The sequence below is a fragment of the Pan troglodytes genome, chromosome 4, assembly GCF_028858775.2.
Source record: "Pan troglodytes isolate AG18354 chromosome 4, NHGRI_mPanTro3-v2.0_pri, whole genome shotgun sequence".
NCBI lineage: Eukaryota > Metazoa > Chordata > Mammalia > Primates > Hominidae > Pan > Pan troglodytes.
The window spans coordinates 41,183,468-41,205,912 of NC_072402.2; the positions used below are offsets into that span (position 1 = coordinate 41,183,468).

Below are 22,445 nucleotides of genomic sequence, written 5' to 3' on the forward strand. Positions count from 1 at the left end.
GGATAGCTGTCCTTTTTCATCTTTTAGTGCCTGCAGGGAAGATTGTCTTTCTACATTGCCATGGCTGATATTATTAGCTAACTAGTTAGCTGACTGGCTAATAGTTTCAATCTAGAAATCCCTGGGCTACCTCAGTTATTAAAATGTTCTCCTGTGGCTCACGCTTGTAATCCCAGCACTTTGGGAGGCCGAGGCGGGTGGATCACAAGGTCAGGAGTTCGAGACCAGCCTGACCAACATGGTGAAACACCATCTCTACTAAAAATACAAAAAATTAGCCGGGCATAGTGGTGCGTGCCTGTAATCCCAGCTACTCAGGAGGCTGAGGCAGGAGAATTGCTTGAACCTAAGAGGCGGAGATTGCAGTGAGCAGAGATCACACCACTGCACTCCAGCCTGGGCGTCACAGTGAGACTCAGTCTCAAAAAAAAAAAAAAAATTATCCCTGTGATTTTATGTATTTAAAACATATGATGGATTCTAAATCTACCCATTTATGCCGAGACCAGCTCAGCTGGGGAGACCCTGGCCCAGGGGCGCTAGAGGAATTAAAGACACACACAGAAATACAGAGGTGTGGAGTGGTAAATCAGGGGTCTTACAGCCCTCAAGAGCTGAGAGCCTCAAACAGAGATTTACCCACATATTTATTGACAGCAAGCCAGTGATAAGCATTGTTTCTATAGATTATAGATTAACTAAAAGTATTCCTTACAGGAAACAAGGGATGGGCTGAAATAAAGGCATGGGCTCTGGCTAGTTATCTGTAGCAGGGGCATGTCCAGGCACAGGTCGCTCATGCTATCGTTTGTGGTTTAAGAACGCCTTTAAGCGGTTTTCCGCCCTGGGTGGGCCAGGTGTTCCTTGCCCTCATTCCGGTAAACCCACAACCTTCCAGCGTGGGCGTCACGGCCATCACGAACATGTCACAGTAGTGCAAAGATTTTGTTTATGGCCAGTTTTGGGGCCAGTTTATGGCGAGATTTTGGGGGGGCCTGTTCCCAACACATTTATGTCTTATTGGAGGGTCAAAGATGATGATAAATCTTTCTAAGGAAATGTGTCTTTTCCAGGCGCTAAATAAACAGAATGAAAACTTGTAATTATGCCCTGGAACTGGGGGGCGGGACTTGGAGAGCAATTACACTTAAATGATGTAAAAATGAAAAATGTGCTTTTCAAAAACTAACAGATTATAAATTTTGCTTAGTATATACCAGAGGAAGTTTTTACAAGTTTTCTTTCTAACTAGGGTTTTAATTCTTCCTTCCTGTCTGGGAAAATACTAGATCTAAGAAATTATTTAAACTTGAAAGTATAGGACATTTAGTATGTTTTAGGGCTTCAAAAGCAAAATTTATCCATATGGTATAGGATTTTGTGCACATTTAAGGCAGTATGGAATTCTGGTTAAGGGAGTGTGCTCTTGAGCCAACATGCTAGGATTACTATCTGTGTGACCATGGGCAAATTGCTTAGTTTCTCTGTGTGCCTCAAGACTCCTCTTAGGTAAACTGGGGGTAACAGTGTATACCTGCAAGGATGGTAAGAGGATTAAGTGAATTAATTTCCATAAAGAAGTCTGTAGAGTGCCTGGCAATTTGTTAGCTGTCAAAAACATCAGTTATGATTTTAGCTATTAAGAATTCCTCTTCCCCAGTGCAACTAAAGAGCTCTTTTCTGGGTCATGTGTATTAGTAACCTCCAAAATCCAGGGTTGTGGCAAACTTCTTTTACTTAAGATGGTTCCACTCCTCTTTAAACATAGAGGAAAAATACAATCAGAACGAACTCTTAACATGTTTCCTTTGCTAATAACAAAGTAATAATTAAAGCAAGCACTGCAAAAACAAAAACCAAAGCAATAATCCTTTTACTCTAAAAACGGTTCAGAAAAAAGCCTCAAAGCATATTTCAAAATATTGTGGTAACAATTTTCAGCATATACTAATCTGACAAAGGCTCATGTTTTTAGTTGTTGTTCTTTGCCTACTAAGATAAGCAAAATTTATCTCAGCCAAAGAGGGAAGTCAATGGTGATTTTAAAAGAAAAAACCAAAAACTCTCAAAAATAGTGTCATTTGCAAGTAGGGAAAAGAGAATCAGGCCTGGCGCAGTGGCTCACGCCTGTAATCCCAGCACTTTGGGAGTCCGAGGCGGGCGGATCGCTTGAGCTCAGAAGTTCAGGACCAGCCTGGGCAGCATGGCGAAACTCGTCTCTACAAAAATTAGCGGGGTGCGTTGGTGTGCACCTCTGTCCCAGCTCTTCCGGAGGCTGATGCCGGAGAATCGCTTGAGCTTGGGAGGCGGAGGTTGCAGTGAGTCGAGATCGCGCCATTGCATTCCAGCCTGCCTAGGCTGTGGGAGTGAAACCCTGTCTCAAAAAAAAAAAAAAAAAAAAAAAAAAAAATTGGACCTTTTCTTTTACAGGTCTGGGTGAATGTAGTTCTGTCTCCTACCAGAATAGCCAGACATCTGGGAGCCAGGCCTCCCTGACCCAGGCACAAATACCCGCATACTTCTAAAACAATAGCTAAGAGTCAATCACACCCAGGCATTTCAAATATTATCAACAAGTTGTATTGGTTAGCTTTACACTAAGGCCTGAGGCTTCAACATCTGTAGGGCATAGTCTGGTAGCCAAAGCTTCCCCAAATGGCAATTGTTTGGGATTACCCTGGGGACTCCTACTTACACATAGCTCTAGAAATGTAAATACAAGTCATATAATTTCATTCATCACTGGCTATGGGTAGAACCCAACTACCCCAAATTCCTGCTCTATTAAATCTAATTCATTAAGTTTCATTAAAATGGTAAATGATGTGTAACAGTAAAGATTTTGGCTAATTAAATATTATACAAATGAAACAATAGATTCTTATATGGCAGAAAAGCCTTTTTTTAAAAATCAGGGTCAAATATATCTATATCAACAAGCATTCTCTGAAGTATTTTTTGATCTTGCTAATTTTGCTAATCATTAGTAAATTCGTGAAAGTTGGTATTGTGATTGCTAAATATTTCCCAGGAATGAAAGAAGCAATTTCCAACTTTTCTGGATGAGCTGAACATAATGCTACGGTTCTTGGATGATGAGTAAAAGAAAGTCTTGACATTAATACTTAGATACAATATTGTTTCTCAATACACTTATTAAATATATTTAGACTACAATACGCATTACCTTAAAGACAATTTATCATGTTTTAAATGCTGGAGGGCTAATTTTCAGTAGGAGTGTGTAATTAGCAAAGGCGCCAGAGGCCATAAGACGGTAGAATAGAGCTGGGAGAGGCAGGGGAGGAAAGCCGGATGGAACCCTGTTGTCTTTCTGGGTCAGGGTTAGTCTGTACCGGTTAAACGGTGAAAGAGAAAAGGTCAGCGCAGGAATTTGGTATTTCCCTGACATCTCCAGATGAAAGTCCGGGCTCTAGGACTTCTGTAGACTGTGAAAGCAGCCCACGATTCTAACTTGCATGCACCTAAGTGGCAGTAGGTTTAGGATGAAAGTGGCGGGGCGGAGGCCGGCGGTCCTCGCCCGCGCCCTCTGCACCCCTGTCCCGAGGCCGGGATAGCCGCGCCCACTCTGGGTAAATTTCAGGAGGGCCTACGCGGGGCTGGAGAACTCCACCGGGCTATGCGAACAGAATCCTGCGAAGGTCGGCATTAAAGGAATACGCAAAATCAGCGTTGCAGCCCCCGCGGCTTAACCGCATCTATTTTTATATCTAAGCCAAGGTCACTCTTTAATACCAGGCCATCGGCCTGAGCTGGGCGTCGCGCTGCCGGGTGACGGCGGCCGGGGCGGAGAGAGGGGGCGCGGGTGGCGAGGCGGGGGCCGCGGCGGGGGCCGCGTGACGCCCCCGGGCTGGCCAAGCCCGCACCTGCCGGGCCGGCGCCTGAAAGCCGGGGCTGGAGGGAGGCAGGGCGGCGTCCCAGGCTCCGAGGAGGGGCTGCTCCGCGCTGGCGGGCGGGGGGATTCGCGGTGGGCGCGGGCGCGGAGCGGAAGCGAAGGCTGGAGGCGCTGCGGCGCTAGTGCGTCACGTCGTCGGAGGGCACGGTGGGCCGCGGCCGACCCGCGACGAGGAGCCGGGCGTCCGGGGCGAGCGGGAGGCAGCCGCACTCGCCCTGGCAGCCGCGAGCTGTGCGGCCCGGGACCGGCCGGAGGTCGCCAGCGAGCAGCCGCCGGCTCCATTCATTCGCGCGGCTCCGCCTCCTTTCCCGGGCTCTTCCAGCGGCTCCCGGGGCGCGTCTGAGGTGAGTGCGCTCCCTATCCCCGGCCCCGGCCTGCTGGGTGAGGCCGAGACGGCCGCGCCGGGCCCCGCGTCCCCGCCAGCACCAGACCCGCGGACACCGAGCGGCGACGCGGGCCACCGGCTGTGGGCGGCCCCTGCGGGCTGGGCCTGGCGCAGACCAGTGCGGGCCGCCTGGACCCGGGGCTCGCGTCCAGCTGGCGGCGGTCTGCGGGGATCCCGTAGGGCGTGTGGCGCCCCCAGGTGCGCCGGCCTCCGCCTCGGCGCCACCATTTTGTGTGAGGGAATGCCGGTCTTCGCTCGCCTCCGCCGCGGGCCGGTTCGCAGCTGCGGCTTGCCGCCCCCTCCCCTCGCCCTCTCCCCACCTGGATGCTTGGCGTGCGAGCTGATTGCTTTGGCTTGGGGAGACGCGGACTCGGGGAGGTGTGGAACTTCAGCGTTTAGACTCGGTTCACCCGACCAGGTGGCCTCCAGAGATGCTCTGACCGCCTTCCTTTACCTGTAACTACTTTTGGAACAGATATTGTATGATTCTCCCTCCTCTGGAATGCTGGTCGTTGCAGTTTTGTCCTAATTGTGTTCTCAGCTCTCCATTATGCCATTTTTCAAGAGGCCTGTGCCTCAGGAGGTGAAGCCTTGAACCCTGGGTTGTTTATGGTTCGGGGGTCTGGATTACACTGACTCCCATGACTGTCCTTGGGGAGAAAGGATGAAGCATCTCACTGGCTTTTCAGCGTCTGGGAAGCGGCGTGGGTATCGTATCGGGTGGATTCGAAGATAACCACCTGATGCAGGTCACCCTCCCCCGCTGGGAGAGCCGTTCCTAACGTAAATTAAAACGTGTGTACGGGTTTTTTGGGGGATTGGGACCGGAGGGACATATTTCCAAAAAATTTCCAGAAGGGAAAGTTTTCATTGTGATTCTCACAGAACTGTGACACAATTTGTCATTTTCAAGGTTCCTGAGAATTTGGGAATTCTTTTAATTCGTTGGCTTCTTGCGAATTACTACTTACGAACTGAGCAGATTATACCCAAGCCATTTATATTTTGTCATTGCATCACAGACAGGGATTACAATCGGGAGTGCTGGCTGTTGCATAATGCACACATTTGGGCCCTGGAGGGAATTCACCGAAGTGGATCTGGGTTTGGTGTGCCATGCGTTTTTATTTTTTACACAGGATGTACAGATGATCTTTGCAAACTACGTCCCTTATCGTACTATAAAGTGTTTACAAGAGGAAAGATTTTTAGTGACTAGTATGGACCAGACTAAAATTTTTAGTGTTTTAGTTTTGCTTGTTTTGGAGGAAAGGCAAGGAATGAGATGGCGAGAGGCACCTGGGAAAAGTCCGTTTATCCTAACACTTGAAGCGCAAACAAAGATAAAACATGATCGTCTTTCACAGAAATCTTGTAGCTATTATAGTGGACTTTTCTCTAAGTTAATGATGGGGATCTGTTTGGGGAACTTAGAGATAGCTTATGTGAGTAGCAACATTGACCTTCCACATGAGTGACCATAAATTAAGGTGTTTTACCTGTGGATTTTAGGTTCTAAAAGGCTTCAAATTAGTCTGACCTTTGAGATAGTATTCATGTCATTACAAGTGGTATTTATTTAATAAAGATGGGATATAGGCCGGGTGCGGTGGCTCACACCTGTAATCCCAACACTTTGGGAGGCAGAGCGGGTGGATCACGAGGTCAGGAGTTCAAGACCAGCCTGGCCAACATGGTGAAACCCCGTCTCTACTAAAAATACAAAATTAGCCGGGTGTGGTGGCACATGCCTGTAATCCCAGCTACTCGGGAGGCTGAGGCACGAGAATCACTTGAACCCAGGAGGCAGAGGTTGCGGTGAGCCGAGATCGTGCCCTTGCACTCCAACCTGGGCAACAACAGTGAAACACCAAGATGGAATATATATCCAACAAAGGATTTTGATTTGGAGAAAACAAAATAATTAAGTGCTTTTGAGGTAAAGTTTCCATGCCATCCTCCTTATTAAATTAAACTTCTTATTTTCTGTTTTGTTGAAGACTCTCCCACTAATTTTGTCTTCAAACAAGTGATTACATATTGTGTACCATCCCTGGCAAAAATATCGTGCTTCCCATTATAGATATGTTTATTCTATAGGGAGAATTATGGAGGTGAGAAGAACCTTGGACATTTAGAGATGAGTCTTGGTTTAGGGAATTTAAGTAAGCAAAGATTGCCTGCTAGAGATTGCAGGTGACCTGTCTGGACCTATCCTAGGCCTATGGGGAATGAGATTTTTTTTTTTTCTAGCAAATAACAGTGCTGAGTCAAACACAACTCTTAAACTTTTACATTGATTCTGTTATTATACAAGTCAGAGAAGTTCACTGAATTGGTAAGATTGTATTGACTCCAGTTTGGAAGTGATCTTGGTGTGCTTTTGTCTTTGAAGTTGCTTGAGATTTTGAGCATTATTTACTGATGGTTGAGAAATTGAAAAGAAAAATCGAATATTTTTCTCTATTAGCTCCTACCTAAATACTCCGTTTTAAGCCTTAAGCATACTATGTTCAGTCATCTGCCTAAAAATTCAGTAAGATTTACTTTTTAAAGGTAAGTACAACATAAGAGAGTTGAGTATTCATGTAGTGGTTCCCACAATATCTGTCAAGGATTCTGTATAAAGGATTGTTGTTTGGGTAGGAAGTTAAACAAAACTTGTATGTTCCTTCCCCTAAGATTTTATGATTCTAAGTGAAAAAAGGAATTGTGTGATTATTGTATTTAAGACAATAGTCTCTTCACATGCCATTATTTTTTGTATATTTAGCTCTGAAATTTAAGTTCTAAATTTGGTATGCCTCAGTGGTAGTAGGAATATTTCACAATTGTTTCAATGATAACAAGAAAATCACTTAAGGTAGAATTTATTAAGGAAAAGGTGTGATGATTTAAAGATAATAAGGGAAAAACTAATAATTTATCAGAGATATCCTAGAATGCTTATTAGACTCATGGAGTTTTAGAGTTGGTATATGATACCTTAACGTTTACATGCTCTGTATAGGGGACTACTCATCTATGCTAACCTATTTTTTAGGCTGGAAAGTTTGTGACGTACCTAGATTCCTCCCACCCCCGCCTTTTTTTTTTTTTTTTTTTTAAATGAATACAGTTTTGGTTACTAGCTGTTCCAATAAGATGCTAGTTTTAGACTAAACAAAGATAGCTTTCATTTATTCCACAAACATTGAGTGTCTGTTGTGTGTTGTAGGTCACAAACAGGCCCTACTGTCACGGAGTCTATAGTTTAGTGAAGTATTGTGGATTACAATGTTAACAATTCCTTAAGGTCTAACTGTACAAAGATTTTTGAAAATACGAGTTGGGAACAAATTTAGCAAATTGCATTTTTTAAAAAGTGCCAAGTTGCATGTTGTCACACTTTATTTGTAACTTCTCAGGTATAGAATTAGTTTAATTTGGAAAATTCATTCCAGTAGTCCTTGTAATGTGTACTGTTAGGCTGGGTACAAAAACATGAATGTGCAAAGTAATCTAGAAATTCAGTCTTAAAGATGAGACAAACATTAAGCAGATAATTCTGTCCTGTGAGTGAACTGAACAAAGTGATATGGGGCATGCCGAGGAGGGCTGCATTAATTCTGTCTGAGTGACTCTGGAAGGGCTTTACAGAGGCGGTGACAGTTGAACTTGGTCTTGAACAATGGATGAGTGAGAACTTGTCAGAAGCTTTTGGGGATGTGGGATATGACGAGAGACAGTCCCAGCAAATGCTAAAGCATAGAGTTATAACTGGTCCTGTTCTGAAAACAGGGAAGTCAGTTGATCTGGCCCAGGTCCCATGGTGGGTTGGGGCCTGATTGTGAATGGATGTGTATGAGGTTTGCTCCATGGTGATGGGGAACCAATAATGGGTTTTCAAAGGAAGGAATGAACAGAATGGGGTTCTCTCTCTCTTTTTAGGAAGAGCATTCCAATAGCAGTTTAAACGCTGGATTGGAGTGGAGAAAAGATACGAGCTTTTATGATAATCTTGGCAAAGCCTTGAAGCAAAGCTGTGGCTATGGAGGTGACAGAGGAGGGGCTAGAGTTGAGACACATCTGCTGCAGTAGAAAGGCAGTATTTGAGGTGGAAAGAGATGTGCTTTGGTGTCACACAGACTGGATTTAAGTCAGGGCACCAGGGCTCTGTTGCCATGGTTGTGTAAATGAGGGATAGTTACTTAGGCTTGGCCTCTTTAGCTATAAAATGAGTATGAGACATGCCTTGCAAGCTTATTGAAATGAGTAGAAGTAGTATATAAAGCTCATTGGCTGACATGTGCATAATGATAATATCACCCAATTTTGTTAATGATATCAATGAAGAGTTGTGTTAAGGGAAAGGATGACTTCAATAAGTTTTAGCATACAACTGGGTAGGTGGTTGCTTTGTTAACATACAATGTGGGGAGAGGAAGAAGAGAGGATTGTAGAGGGAGAGAAGTTAACTTTTTTTTTTGGCTCACTGCAACTTCTGCCTTCTAGGTTCAAGTGATTCTTCTTCCTCAGCTTCCCTAGTAGCTGGGATTACAGGTGCCCATCAGCACGCCTGGCTGATTTTTGTATTTTTAGTAGAAATGGGGTTTTACCAGGCTGGTCTTGAACTCCTGACCTCAAGCGATCTGCCTGTCTTGGTCTCCCAAAGTGCTGGGAGCCACTATGTCTGGTCAACTTTGGATATACGTTATTTAGTTTTGGGTTTCCTGAGGGAGAATCCAGGTAGAGGTATTGCGTGAACTGTTGCAAATATGAATCAAAGATCTAGGCAGATAATAGAGATTTGGGAGCTACCAGTGTATATATTTGGTAAATGGAGCCAGTAGACAGGGTAAGGTTTCTAAGTAAGAGCAAGTGGAATAACTGAGGCTTATAGTTAGGTGAAATATTATGAATTAAAATGTTAAAAGGTTCCTCGAAGTCTAAATGCACACAATTTTTGAAAATACGAATTGGGAACAAATCCATTTATTAGACTGTTTTTATTTTTGAAAAGGAGCCTCACTCTGTCACCCAGGATGGAGTGAGTGGTGCAATCTCAGCTCACCGCAAGCTCCGCCTCCTGGGTTCAAGGGATTCTCCTGTCTCAGCCCCCTGAGTAGCTGGGATTACAGATGCACGCCGCTATGCCTGGCTAATTTTTGTACTTTTTAGTAGATACGGGGTTTCACCATGTTGGCCAGGCTGGTCTCAAACTCCTGACCTCGTGATCCGCCTGCCTCGACTTCCTAAAGTTCTGGGTTTGCAGGCATGAGCCACTGCGTCCAGCCTAGAATTTTTTTTTTTTTTTTTTTTTTTTTTAGTGCTACATTGCATTTGGAGGGATCCCTGCATTTATGGATTGTGCAGAGGAGAGGGGTCAGTTGCTGAAAGAAACTAAGAAGAAGAGAGAGAAGAAGAATATTTCACCTAACTATAAGCCTTGGCTATTCCACTTGCTCTTACTTAGAAATCTTATCCTGTCTAGTGGCTCCATTTACCAAATATATACACTGGTAGCTCCCAAATCTGTATTATCGGCCTAGATCCCTCTCCAGAAACTCAGATTGTCCTGAGTGTCAAGGAAAGACAGAAACTTTTAAGTGACAGAAGGTGGTCAGTTTGGTGTAGTCTGTCATAAGGTCAAGAGGAGTAAGAATGAAAATAATCAATTGAATTTGGGACTTGGAGGGTTATTGGAGATCTTATGAGTAGTAGTATTAATATAGTGATAAGGACAGAAGCCAATTTAGTAATTCATAGAAGTGGAGAAAAAGTCAGTGAGTTTGACTTATTGTTATGCAATGAAAGATAAAGTACTAAACCATATTAATAAAGAATTTTGTAGTCTAAAAGCTTTTATACATGTATACCAGTGCTTTCAAGTTTGGATTGGCTTGTGATATACCTGATTAATTTATTCTGATACTTCCATCAACAGTAGTTACTACTCAGTGCAGTTCTACAGTTTAAGCCCATAGGCATAGGTTTGAATCCTGACTTTGCTGTTTCTAGCTGCCTTTTATTAAGATACTGAATCTCTCCTGGCCTCAGTTTCCTCATCTGTAAAAGAGTGGTTATTACAGAATTTATCTCAAAATGTTGTTGACAGAATTACCTCAATGTGATAATGTATTAATGGTGAGCTACTAATATTATTATCAGTGGAATTAGGATAGCTTTTAGTATCTAGTTCAGTGATCCTCATCTTCTTACCTTTTCTCCCTTTTATTATCTCTCTACACCCACCCCATGTACCATGTATGACACTTCGTTGAGGTTCTTTTCTTTTCTAATAGCGATGGGGTCTCGCTTTGTTGCCCAGGCTAGTCTTGATCTCCTGGCCTCAAGCAGTCCTTCTATCTCAGCCTCCCAAAGTGCTGGGATTATAGGCATGAGCTACCATGCTCAGCTGAGATACATTTCAAAGCAGTTATTTGCTTCCTTATTTAAAAAAATCATGATGTATCTATCACTCATCAGTCACAGCTTTTGATTTACATGAGATATAGTATAACCACAAGTTGAGTTGATAGAAATGTTAAAAATTAAGAAAACCTTCGCCGGGCGTGGTGGCTCACGCCTGTAATCCCAGCACTATGGGAGGCCAAGGCGGGTGGATCACGAGGTCAGGAGTTTGAGACCAGCCTGACCAACATGGTGAAACCCTGTCTCTACTAAAAATACAAAAATTAGCCAGGCTTGATGGCATGTGCCTGTAATCCCAGCTACTCAGGAGGCTGAGGCAGGAGAATTGCTTGAATCCAGGAGGTGGAGGTTGCAGTGAGCTGAGATTGTGCCACGGCACTCTAGCCTGGGTGACAGAGCAAGACTCTGTCTCAAAAAAAAAAAAAAAAAAAGAGAAAACCTTCATTTTTTGTTAGTTTGTGTATTAATGTAGGGGAAATGTATGTTTTTTGGTTTTTGTTTTTTTGAGATGGAATCTTGCTGTGTCACCCAGGCTGGAGTGCAATGGCACTGTCTCAGCTCACTGCACCCTCCGCCTCCCGGGTTCAAGCAATTCTCCTGCCTCAGCCTCTTGAGTAGCTGAGACTACAGGCGTGTGCTACCATGCCTGGCTAATTTTTTATATTTTTAGTAGAGACGGGTTTTGCCATGTTGGCCAGGCCCATCTTGAACTCCTGATCTCAGGTGATCCACATGCCTTGGCCTCCCAAAGTGTTGGGATTACAGGTGTAAGCCACCATGCACAGCCTTGTTTTGTTTTTAAAAATGGAAAATAATTAATGTTAGCCCCCTCTATAGCTTTTATGGATCCCAAACTAAAAGGCTGTCTTCTAATTTTAGATATGGTGGTGTTCTGTATTATTTATACTCATGAGTGGAAAATATAGCTAAATTTAGCAAAAAAGTACCCAAATTTTTTTTTACTTTTTAATTTTTCAACTTTGATTTTAGGTTCGGGAGGACATGTGCAGATTTGTTAAATGGGCGAATTGCGTGTTGCTGGGGTTTGGTGTACAAATGATTTAGTCACTGAGGTAGTGTGCATAGTACCTGATAGGTAGCTTTTTGACCCTTTACACTCCTCCCACCCTCTACCTTCAAGTAAGCCCTGGTGTCTGTTGTTCCCCTCATTGTGTCCATGTGTACCCAGCGTTTAGCTCCCATTTATAAGTGAGAACATGTGGTATTCGGTTTTTCTTACTTTGTTAATTCCTTTAGGATAATAGCCTCCATCTGCATGCATCCATGTTGCTGCAAAGGACACGATGTTTTTGTTTGTTTTTTTTGTTTTTTTGAGATGGAGTCTCGCACTGTCACCCAGGCTGGAGTGCAGTGGCGTGATCTGGGCTCACTGCAACCTTGGCCTCCCAGCTTCAAGCAATTCTCTTGCCTCAGCCTCCCAAGTAGCTGAGATTACAGGCACCTACCACCACGCCCAGCTAATTTTTTTGTATTTTTAGTAGAGACGGAGTTTCACCATGTTGGTCAGGCTGGTCTCAAACTCCTGATCTCGTGATCTGCCTGCCTTGGCCTCCCAAAGTACTGGGATTATAGGCGTGAGCCACCGCGCCTGGCCTTGTTCTTTTTTTTTTTTTTGACTGTAGTATTCCATGAAGTACCCAAATTGTAGACATCTTGATATTTGGCTTTAGAATATAATACATATCTAAAAATACTTGAAATTAATTTCAAACCATGAAAGAGGAAATAGAAGTGATTCTGAATAAATTTTGTTTGGAGAATACTAATTTTTTTGTATCCGAGTAGCATCTATGGATGGAAAAAATGGCATACTGGCTTGGATAGACCCAAGGGAAGTTCTTGTGCCTGTGACAGTACTTACAATGGGCAGAGAGAAGTTTCTCCTGTCTCTAGTTGGAAACATACCAACTGTAACTAACAGTATTCTTTGACTAGTTTGTTGGCTGGTCATGTTTTCATGCACTGTAATTAATTCATTTTTGGGTAGAATTTATTGTTGGAAAGTCTCAGTTCTTTTACCCTTTAAAGATATACAGAATAAGTCTAAACTTCTAAACTTTTCATCAGCATATTGATTCTTCAAATATTTTAAGGGTAGTTTTTTTTTTTTTTTTTTTTCGCGGCAAGGTCTGGCTCTATCACCCAGACTGGAGTGCAGTGGTGCAGTCTAGTCTTGACTCACTGCGGCCTCTACCTCCCTGCAACCTCTGCCTCCCGGACTCAAGCCATTCTCCCTCAGCCCCCTGAGTAGCTGGGACTACAGGTGCGTACCACCATGGCCTGTAATTTTTTGTATTCTTTGTAGAGACGGGGTTTCGCCGTGTTGCCCAGGCTGGTCTTGAACTTGTGAGTTCATTGGCTCTGCCCACCTTGGCCTCCCAAAGTGCTAGGATTACAGGTGTGAGCCACCATGCCCAGCCAAGGGTAGCTTTCTTGCTTCCCTTCCCCAGTGAGAATTATTTCTCCCAATTTCAGTTCCTTATCTGGTGTACCATGGTTTCGAGATCCTTTGCCCTCTTGGCCTTCTCCGTTGGAGGCATTCCAGTTTTGCAGTGTGATTTTTTTTTTTTTTTTTGAGGTGGAGTCTCACTCTGTGGCCCAGGCTGGAGTGCAGTGGTGCTATCTCGGCTCACTGCAACCTCCGGCTCCGGGGTTCACACCATTCTCCTGCCTCAGCCTCCCGAGTAGCTGGGACTACAGGTGCCCGCCACCACACCAGGCTAATTTTTTGTATTTTTAGTAGAGATGGGGTTTCACTGTGTTAGTCAGGATGGTCTCGATCTCCTGACCCTGTGATCTGCCCGCCTCGGCCTCCAAAAGCACTGGGATTACAGGCGTGAGCCACTGCACCTGGCCTTTTTTTTTTTTTTTTTCTTAAAATGTGCCCCTTGGAAGGGAATAAAACACTGCAGATACTGTCTGATCCATGAAAAATGTAGGGATGTTTTTCCCTCCCTAGATGGAAAATTTATTTAATCTTAAAAAAAACCTTGGTTATGGTTCATATTTAATCTAGTATCATCTAAATCTCAAGGTCTTCTTATTTGTCTCTGTCCTTCAGCAATGGATGATTAAAAAACTATAGTGCAATGTAGTGAATTTTATTTTTCCCCTAGCTCTATTTTGGAGTAACTCATTAAAGAAATATTTGTCCAAATAAAATATTTGTCCAAATAAAATACCTAGGAATAAACTTAACCAAGGAAGTAAAAGATGTCTACAATGAAAACTATAAAACATTGATGCAAGAAATTGAAGAGTACATAAAAAATGGAAAGATATTTCATGTCCGTATATTGGAAGAATCAATATTGTCAACATGTTCATATTACCTAAAGCAATCTACAGATTCAATGCAATTTCTATTAAAATACCAATGACATTCTTCACAGAAATAGAAAAAAAAAATCCTAAAATGTATATGGAACCACAAAAGACCCCAGAATAGCCAAAGCTATCCTGAGTAAAAAGAACACAACTGGAGAAATCACATTATCTGACCTCAGATTATACTACAGAGCTGTAATAATCAAAACAGCATGGTACCAGCGTAAAAACAGACATATAGACCAATGGAACAGAATAGAGAACCCAGAAATAAATCTACGCATCTACAGTGAACTCATTTTTGACAAAGGTAACATGAACATACACTGGGGAAAGGAAAATCTCTTTAATAAATGGTGCTGGGAATACTGGATATCCATACGCAGAAGAATGAAACTAGACCTGTATCTCTTGCCATATACAAAAACCAAATCAAAATGGATTAAAAACTGAAATCCAAGACCTCAGACTATGAAACCATTAACATAAAACATTGGGAAAACTCTCCAGGGCATAGGCGTGGGCGAAGGTTGCATGAGCAATACCCCACAAGACAGGCAATCAAAGCAGAAATGGATAAGTGGGATCATGTCAAGTTAAAAAGCTTCTGCATAGCAAAGGAAACAACAAAGTGAAGAGACAACCCACAGAATGGGAGAAAATATCTGCAAACTGTCTATCTGACAAGGAATTAATAACCAGAATATATAAGAAACTCAGACAACTCAATAGTTGAAAACATGTAATAATCTGATTAAAAAATGAGCCAAAGATCTGAGTAGATATTTCCTAAAAAAAGACATACAAACAGCAAACTGGTATATGAAAAGGTACTCAACATCATTGATCATCAGCAGAATGGAAATCAAAACTACAGTAAGGCCAGGCACGGTGGCTTATGCCTATAATCCCAGCGCTTTGGGTGGCCAAGGTGGGCAGATTGCTCAAGCTCAGGAATTCGAGACCAGCCTGGGCAACATGGTGAAAACCCATCTCTACAAAAAATACCAAAAAATTAGCTGAACATGGTGGTGCATACCTGTCGTCCCAGCTACTGGGGAGGCTGAGGTGGGAGGATCTCTTGAGCCTAGGAGATGGAGGCTGCAGTGAGCTGGGATTGTGCCACCGCATTCCAGCCTGGACAACAGAGCAGACCCTGTCTCAAAAACAAAAGCAAAAGCCAACAAAAAACAAACTACAGTGAGATATCATCTCACCCTAGTTAAAATGGCTTTCATCCAAAAGACAGGCGGTAACGAATGCTGGTGAGGATGTGGAGAAAATTGAACCCACGTACACTGTTGGTGGGAATGTAAATTAGTATAACCACTATGGAGAACAGTTTAAAGGTTCCTCACAATTTAGAAATAGAGCTACCATATAATCCAGCAATCTCACTGCTTGGTATATACCCAAAAGAAAGAAAGAAATCGGTATATCAAAGAGATTTCTGCACTCCCATGTTTATTGCAGCACTATTCATAATAGCTAAGATTTGAAAGCAACTTGAGTGTCAATCATCGAATGAATGGATAAAGAAAATATGGTACATATGCACAATGGAGTACTATTCAGACATAAAAAGGAATGAGATCCTATTATTTGCAACAACATGGATGGAACTTGAGATCATTATGTTAAGTAAAATAAGCCAGACACAGAAAGATGAACTTTGCATGCTCTCATTTATGGGAGCTAAAACAATTAGAACAATTAAATTCATGGAGATAGAGAGTAGAGTGATGGTCACCAGAGGCTGGGGAGGGTAGTGGGTGGTGGGAGGAAGTGAGTCTGGTCAGTGGGTACAAAAACATAGTTAGATTGAATGAAGAAGATCTAGCACTTGACAGCTCAACAGTGTGATGATAGTCAACAGTTTATTCTACATTTAAAAATAACAAAATGTGATTGGGTTGTTTGTAACACAAAGGATAAATGCCTCAGGTGATGGATGTGATTATTATTATTATTATTTTTGAGATGGAGTCTCGCTGTGTCACCCAGGCTGGAGTGCGGTGGTGCAGTCTTGGCTCACTGCAACCTCCACCTCCTAGGTTCAAGCAGTTCTCCTGCCTCAGCCTCTTGAGTAGTTAAGACTACAGGCATCCGCCACCATACCTGGCTAATTTTTTGTATTTTTAGTAGAGACGAGGTTTCACCATGTTAGCCAAGCTGGTTTTGAATTCCTAACCTCAGGTGATCTGCCCATCTTGGCCTCCCAAAGTGCTGGGATTACAGGTGTGAGCCACTGCACCTGACCTATATATGATTATTTACCCTGGTGTGATTATTATGCATTGTTTCCTGGATTGAAATATCTCATGTATCCCATAAATATATACACTGCTATGTACCCACAAAAATTAAAAATAAAAGATATATTGGGTAGGCATTTTACTTCATCAGTTTTTATGTTTCTTTTTTTTTTTTTAACTTCAGCTTTAAAACACTTGGCTTCATTTTTATTGCGTAGTAACCATTTAAAAATTCTGAAGAAGATTAGCCGGGTGTGGTGGCAGGTGCCTGTAGTCCTAGCTACTCGGGAGGCTGAGGCAGGAGAATGGCGTGAACCCGGGAGGCGGAGCTTGCAGTGAGCCGAGATGGCGCCACTGCACTGCAGCCTGGGCAGCAGAGCAAGACTCTGTCTCAAAAAAAAAAAAAATATTCTGAAGAAGATGGGTCACAGTGATTAGATATAGAAAGTCCGAAGAAACTATATTGCAAGGTTTGAAAACATTTAACTCCTAAGCAGAGACTGAATAATCTGGTTGTTATATTCTTTAATTTTATTACACTTAGATACATCATGGATTATGTTGGCCTGTTGTCTTGACCTTTAAACCTGGCCACCAGGTTAAACCCCTCTGGAGACAGATTGCCTAGGCTCAGAGCTGGACTTGGCCACTTCCTAATTGTGTGAACTTGGACAGCTTACTTAACCTCTCCACATCTGAGACTCCTCATTCAGAAAGGGTGTGTAGGAATACCTGATTCATAGGATCATTTCGAGGAATGAGATGTGTAGAGTGTTTCAACACAATGCGAGGTGCAAGATAAGCAATCAGTAAATGGTGGTTCTCTTGTTATTATCATCAGAAAATACATTCTGAGTTTAAAAAAAGATTGTAAATGACATTTTGAGGTTATTATCCTTTTGTAAATTAAGACCTTTCTTCCTAGCTTCCATCTCCAGCTAAGCTATAAGTGCTTGGAAGGAAAGTAATCCATTGTAGACCTGTATGTTATTAATGAGAAGGGCTATCAGTGATCATTTGGCTCATCCTCACTTTTTACATGTGCTGAAAAAGTAGATTCTTTCTCTCTGGAGGTCTGAGCCTGGTAGGAGAGACAGATGAAGAAAAATGAACCACATTATTATGTATTATGTATTGTTATGTGATAAGTATATTAAAAGATTTATGCACAAGGTACTTACCATAACAGCACCTCAACTTGTCTCCCTTCAGTTCTTCCTACCAATCCAACCTATATGTAGCTGTCAGGTAATTTGTCTTAAAGAATAGCCTTGAATGTCTCTTCCCTGCCCAAGGTCCCTTAATGGCCTGCTGCTTGTATACCAAGTGAAGTCTAAATTCTTTAATCTGGGATTCTTGGCCTGGTATGTTCTGTCCTTAATTTATTTTCCTAGTACTTCCACCACCATTTGCCTTTATATACCTTAACTCTCTTGGTAAATCCAACTACTTGCCGTTCTCGGTGTACTTTCAGTCATCCATTCAGCATATTCTTTTTGAGGGTCTTCCCCACTATCTGCCTCTTGAAAGGACATCTGTTACTTTTTATCTAGCAGCATGTTCTTGTTCATCTGTGGCAGCTCTTCCTCCTAGCACCAGTGTTTGGTTTATTTATACAAACTTTTATTCAGTCATTCATTTATTTAGTAAATATGCTTTGAAGTTAGATAAGACTACTATCTCTTGTGCCTTCTTCCCATGGGCCTGCTGCCAATGAGAGGTAAGAATTGTACTGAATCTGGGTAAATAAGCCTACCTGAGTTTGCAAGAGAGTAGCACAAGCAGGTTAATGAGGCCATAGCTCCAAGTGCAGAGTTGGAGAGGCCCAAAAGCACAGAATTGGAGAGCCTGTGGTTCAGGGGCTGCCATTTTTCCAAATTGCTGAGATACTCTGCTATATAATGGCAGCCCATGGTTATATTTCTTAGTTGTCTAGTGAAAATACTAGGGAGTTTGGTCGGGTAGTGATGGGGATTGTGACTCAGCAGAATATTTCGCAAATGGTATGCCAAAATTAAGTGCCAAGTTTTGGTTTCTTTTTGCTTTTGTTGTGAGTTAGACATGTTTCCTTTAAAATGAAAACATCAGTCTTCATTGTTCTAAATGAGACAAATCTCTGTGATATTTTATGTTAAAAATATCTACAACAGTGAACATATAGTTAGACTCGTGTTTTTAAAAATTGGTTGTATCCTGGAGGTTTACTATGTCCAATCCCTGTTAACTTTACTAAAGTCCCTGTATAGTCAGATACGTGGTAGAGAAGCCAGGTATAATGTAAGAAATTTTATATTGTCAGTGTTGAAATGGACACAATTTTATGATTTATTAATTTAAGTGCTTATTTTTTCTTTCCTGAGCTTTGTACACTGCTGATTTATAAAGAGTATTTAGTAGTCTGGGTTGTGAAGTACCAGAGTTGCTGACACATTCCACAGGCAAATGTATTACTTTACTGTACTACAGTATGTAGTAGGATCATGTGGAAGCTTCAATTACAAGCCCATTTCTATTTCTTTCTCTCTTAAATATCTATTAATTTATTGTTAGGCTTTTGCAAATGTTTTGAGGCAAGTAAGTAGCATTCTGTATTTCCTGTTCATAGAATATAGATAGTAAGATAATGATTTATCATCCATTCCTGGGTGTGGTAATTCAGTATGTATTTTGTGTTCCAAATGTTGAGCACCTTTGAAATAACTTTATGAGTTTCATTTCAGCCTTATGAGTCCTGCTTTGGCTCCCCAGGGTGGAACACTAAAAATTGATATTTTGTCTCCCTTGGAATTAGGATGGAGGCATGTAACCCAAATTTTGCCTATCACAAGATAGGCCGTATCCAAGAGAGACTGCACTACGAAGTAAGCCACTGGAGGAAGGAGGCCCTAAGGGGAATTGACTTTCTTCTCTTGTGTTTCCTGCCTTGGGGCCCTCTCTCTTCTTCCTTCACCTTACCAGGAGTAATTACTGTTAACACTATAATGTATCCTTCCAGACTTTGCTGTACAGATATATTAATCTTTTAAAAAACTTAGCTGGGTGTGGTGGCATGTGCCTGTATTCTTAGCCATTCAGGAGGCTGATGTACGAGGATTGTTGAGCCGAGAAGTTTGAGGCTATAGTGAGCTATGTTCGTGCCACTGCACTCCAGCCTGGGTGACAGAGTGAGATTCTGTCTCTAACAACAAACAAAAACAAAGCAAAAAACTAATGCAAGTAGGCATTTTTTCAAAAAAAGAAGTGGTTTGTTTTTCCTGTTTTATGAATTTTCTATTCATGACCTTTGCTTATTTATTTGCATCTTAGCTTTTAAAAAAAACACTGCATTATTCGTCTGTATTAAGGTATTAGATTGTATAAGTCATACTGGTTATAATTTGCCTCTGAGTTTTTTCTTTTTAGATGCAAAAGTTTTGATTGATTTCTAGTTATTAGTTGCAGCAGTTTATTCCTTTCTCAACCAGAAGGAATTTTCCTCTATGTGTTCTGTATGTTCAGGTAATTTGCCCATGGTTACATAGCTAGTAATCCTGTTAGTTTGGCTCAAGAATACACTCCCTTAACCAGTATTTTCTACCAGCTTTCACACACTCTCAAAATCCTTTGCAATATAGCTGGATTTTGCTTTTGAAGGCCTAAAACATACCAAATACGCAGTATCTTCATGCTTAAATGATTTCTTATCTAGGAGTATTTTCCTGTACATGAAGAGAGAATTAAACCTTGAGTTGGAAAGAATACTTGGAACACTTCCCCTGACATATATTAAGCAATCTTTAACCATATTAGGGCTGCCTGAGATGCTGTGCTTTCAGACATACCAATGTGATGGAAAAAAACAGACATCGGAGTTGGACTGCCGGGTTCAGATACTAGCTCTGCTGCTTACTAGTAGTGTGGCCTTGAACAAGTTACTCAGCCACTTTGTGTCTTTGTTTCCTTTTCGGCCAAGTGAAGAGAATTAAAACACCCACCTCATGGGTTTTAGATAAAAGTTACATCAGGTGATACACGTGAAGTGTTCGGAATAGAACCTGGCACATAGTCCACTATCGGATTAGTGGTTATAACTTCAAAAGATGGTTTTGCTTCCTGCTTGAAATAAGAAGAGCTAACAGATATGAATCCCATTCAACTTCCTGCTCCATTACCTAATTTATAGACAGTCCTAACCCATACATAATTAAATGTTTTTACTTTCCCAGAAAACAGAAAAGGATTGCTGAACAGTGTTGAGGCCCATCTGAGATTTTGATAGTTGTAGCAGTTATTTTGTCATATTCAAAAACTCGGCTCTCATAGTAGAAAAAGATGAGTGGTTAGAGGAATCTAGCGTTTAGGACCTTGTGTAGGGCAGGAGCGATAGAAGAAAAAGTAAGGTAAAGGGATTAGTTGAGCTGATGTAGTACAGGGCCCAGGTTAATTAGGGAAGGAAATGATGTTAGAAAACAGAAAAGGGAGGAATCAAGAGAGGAATCATAATAAGGTTCAGAAATAAGGTTGAGAGCATTGCTGATTATGTTGCCTGGATACCTAACCTATTCTCGGTGTTGGAGAGACAATTGTGAGAGGTAGGATCATGAATTGGATTGGTTGAGATAATTATTTTTTTCCCTGAGAATTCTTTCAGCTCTATAGTGTACATACTTCTTTTTGGGTCTGCCTCTCTCCACAAAGCCCCCAAATAATAGCAGTAACCTGTAAGAATCATGAAATAACTTATGAGCTGAACATGTAGAATATGTTCCCATCTTTTCAGAATATAGTTGGCATCCAGTAATCAACAATAAATAGGGAAAAAAATCACAATAATATAAATTTGTTTTCTAACTCTTTTCATGCTTTTCTTACGGTTATCCATTCTGTCAAATACATATTTTTTTTGGGAAAAAGGAATTATTAAAAGGTAGATACAATATAGCAGATGCTCATGATCTTAGATCTCTTATATAAGAGGTCTTGGTATTATGTTTTTATACAGCTTACCCTGGATTAATGAGCATACCATTCGCTTAATTTGTAAATTAGTTTGGACACTTTTTACACTTCGCTGTCCATTCTGTGTCAGTTTTTTGATGAGTTCACTTAAGGCTACATTAAGCTTTCTCATTCATGTAGAATCTAGTTAGGCCTTTTGGTTTATCTCATGGACAGAGCATAAAGTACTTGACAGAATTTGATCTGACAGCTTTACAGTTACGTAACATAGAACAGAAGCTTAAAAACAACAAAAAAGAGAGAGAAGCAAGGGATTTATCATAGCAACCTATATTTCTCTCTGGAACTTTACCACCCTTCCGCTGCCTCTCTAAACTGTAGTAGCAGAACCACTGTTAGGCTAGCAATTTACATAGTCTTAAATTAACCAAGACTCAAAAACAAACAAAAAAACAATTCCAAGCATTTAGAGGTGAAAAGGTCTTTAGGATTATCCTGTCCAGTTGCATCACGTTACCAATGAGAGTACAGAAGCCTAAAGAGGGTAAGTAACTTGCCTATGGTCATAAAGCTAGTTAGCGGCAGAGCTGACCCCAGAGCCAAGGTCACAGAATTCCATTTCTAGTGCTCTTTCTCGTGTAATATGTGAATAGAATATTTAATAATATAATCATTATATTTTACAAAAGAAAATGTTATGTAACCATGACAAATACTATATTTGATTTTGCATATTTAATAAAAATAATTATATTTAAAAGTATATCTGATTGCCTAGGTTCATATTTCTCTAGTCTCACTAGTGGTATGATGTTAGTCAAGTCTCTTGAACTCCAAAACTGTTTTTTCATCTATCAAATGGGGCAGATAGGAGTTCCTTGTTATATAGTAAATGTGACAGTCTCTCTAAAGCCTGATAAAGGGATATTTCTCAGTAAATGTTACCTGCTGCTGTTACTGATTTATAATAATAATTTCTAATTCTTTCATCTTCCTTTAAATTCGAATAAAATTTAGCACTGAGAATGACTGGAAACAAAAGTAATGGATTTCAGAACAGATTTGCAAACATAAAAATATTTTGGAAGAGAGGTATAGGTGTGTGTGTGTCTGGGCCTTTGGAATTAGGGAAGTATTTTCCAGTTTTTTTCATATTAAAAGCTATGATGGATACAGTTGTTTTTAAACC

General features: G+C 41.4%; 1 protein-coding gene across 13 annotated transcripts in view; it reads left to right on the forward strand.

The window, feature by feature from the left end:
• Nucleotides 1–3,368: 3,368 nt before the first annotated feature.
• FAM169A (family with sequence similarity 169 member A) overlaps nucleotides 3,369–22,445 on the forward strand; it is an 89,766-nt gene continuing 70,689 nt past the window's right edge. For 2 of the 13 annotated variants that reach the window (XM_063810370.1, XM_063810368.1), the window contains exon 1: nucleotides 4,121–4,260. The gene's annotated coding sequence lies outside the window, so the exon portion shown is untranslated. Of the gene's footprint in view, nucleotides 3,663–3,855; nucleotides 4,261–4,365; nucleotides 5,097–21,779; nucleotides 21,801–22,445 lie in introns of those variants that run through there. The other 11 variants (XM_517703.9, XM_063810369.1, XM_063810371.1 and 8 more) reach the window with 11 other exon arrangements.